Source organism: Nansenia antarctica (genome assembly GCF_963989245.1).
Source record: "Nansenia antarctica genome assembly, chromosome: 6".
In the NCBI taxonomy this organism is placed as follows: Eukaryota; Metazoa; Chordata; class Actinopteri; order Argentiniformes; family Microstomatidae; genus Nansenia; species Nansenia antarctica.
In genome coordinates, this window is record NC_137676.1 from 73,578,887 (window position 1) to 73,581,386 (window position 2,500).

At 46.5% G+C, this 2,500-nt stretch overlaps 1 protein-coding gene across 1 annotated transcript in view; it reads right to left on the reverse strand.

Moving 5' to 3' along the window:
• The window catches only part of LOC308160961 (unconventional myosin-X-like), a gene marked incomplete at both ends in the record, with an annotated part of 79,598 nt that overhangs the window by 6,627 nt on the left and 70,471 nt on the right, over positions 1–2,500 (reverse strand). The gene's annotated exons all lie outside the window — the stretch shown is intronic.

Sequence of the window (2,500 nt, forward strand, 5' to 3'; positions counted from 1 at the left end):
CGGCGGAGAGGGTGATTGGCTGCCCTTTGCCCCCCCTTGAGGCCCTGTTTAAAAGTAGGGCTTTGGGGAGGGCCAGGAAGATCATGGCTGACCCCGCACACCCAGGACACGGTCTCTTCGCCCCGCTCCCCTCAGGCAGGAGGGTGCGGTCCCTAAAAACTGTGAAGGCCTGACATACAAACAGCTTTTTCCCCACAGCCATCCGGCTCCTAAATGCCGCTGCCCCCCCCCCCCCTGACCTGACCCCCTATCTATCTATCTACCCTCCCTCCACCCCCACTGGACTGTCTGGATATGAACACTTGAACACTTGATCTCTGCACTTTATATTTATATTAATTATGACTCTTGCACTTCGATGTTGGTTTGCACTGTCTTGTCCTGTCTTGCACCTGTCCTGCTGTAAACCGTGCTCCATTGTTCCAAACCAAATTCCTAACATGTTTACATGTCATGGCAATAAAAGTCTTCTGATTCTGATTTATGTGATATCAATGCTGTTTTCAATTCATGAAATAAAATTGATACTTATTGCAAGGGTTGACTCTGACATACAAATAATCAGATAATGGGTGTGGCTTAGACAATTAGGGGGAGTGGCTTGTATGAAAGTGGGTGTGGCCTGTCGGTGGGGCCGAGCCGATTCGTAAAATATCTGAACCGTGTCTGTGGCACTTGTGGTTGCTGAGCTAAAGTCCTTTAACCTTCCTTTAACCACTAGGCCGGAAAAGCCTTCATTAAAGTGGGTGGCTGCTGCTGGCGTACGTTTGGGCCCAGGGAACGGGCATGGAAAGAGTCACAGTCACCAAACTCTACACACTCCTTGATTGTATCCCTACATTGTACCAAATCAACTTTCAGAGTCCTAGGCCATTCCTGGGAGGCCTTGCACGCGAGCTAGCGGGAACCTGTAGGGAGCTCTAATGCTTGATGTGAAGTGCCTAGTGTAAAAAGACATGTTCTCACACGTACAGGGGTACAGGGAGTACAACATGTTGCATTTTCATGCCATTAGGGTTAGGGCTTCCTAGGGTTTCCTAGGGTTAGAGATGCATTTGGACTTCTGGAGTACCTCCACTACTTTCAATGGGTTCTGAAGGTCTGAGAGCAAAGGGCTTTCTACCAGGGGTAACTAACCCTGGGTAGAACCTTGGGTTCAAATCTGGAGTGTGTGGGACCAAATGTGTAGATGTGGTGAGCTAATGAAGCTCTTTGAGATTGAGATGAGAAAAGGGCGCTTGTCTCTTTAAGGCCCAGGAGGGCGTTAGCGACTAGCGATGTTAGCTTAGCGCCAGTTTAACAGAAGTAACTTCACTTTTAACATGACTTCCCGTGGTCGTAGCGGGCTGGTTGACGGCTTAAAATGACCGTGGAGACCTGTAGACCTTATCCAGCCATAGTCTTGTGTTTCTACCCCGGGGCATAGCCGGTGTTATTCACGGACAAACACTCCGTAGTAGAGTGGTTCTAGTACACTGGACATATGTAGCCAATTGACGGAAATCCGTCGCGACTTGGAAAAAATGGACGGAAATCCGTCGTAGCGACGGAGAACTTTAATCCCTGAATTTACAATTACGAATTACAGGGACATTCCCCCTGGAGTAACTGAGGGCTAAGTGCCTTACCCAAGGGCACACTAGTAGTGGTGTGGTTTCAGGCGGGATTTGAACTCACAACCTTCCGATCACAAGTCCAACTCACTATCCACTAGACCACCCCTACCCCCACTACCCCCCTACATGCTACCCTTCTACATGCTACCATGCTACATGCTACCATGCTACATGCTACCATGATACCATGCTACCGTGCTTTGATTGATTGATTGATTGAAAACTTTATTAGAATGTTTGCAGAAGTAGGTACATGAAAGTACATATTACATACAAGGTCAACTAAAAGGATAAAAACCCAAGAAAGCCACTGGCTTATTTCAATTGGGGTCCTTGATTTTCAATTCATCGTTACATGTAAGACAGACATAAGAAAAAAACTAGTACTATCTACAAGATAATACAGACAAATAACTATTACTATCTACAAGATAAACGTACATCCATCATGGGAAGAACAATACAACAAAACATAAGGTATCGGGTAGGACAGGTGGGGACATACACCACAGGTGGGGGCGGGGGACAAAACACAAAGTATGTACAGTGGGTAGTTCGGGTCTTTTAATCTGATTTTTGTTTTTGTTTTTGTTGTTTTAGAGGGTCCAGTTACGGATTGCAGCCTCCTGTAAATGTTTTTTGAGAGTGGTTTTGAAGGTGGGCAGTGTTTTGCACTCCTTTAAGATTATAGGAAGGGCGTTCCACATTTTTACTGCATAGTTTGCAAACGAGTTTAACCCCTTGTTTGTGGTGCAACGCGGTTGAACGTGGTTCGTGGAGCTTCCTCTGGTGTTGTATGTGTGGACGTTGTTCACTTTTTGGAAGTATGTTGACAGGTACTTGGGTGTCTTTGTGGTGTAGCGTATCTTGAAGACCAGGCCCAG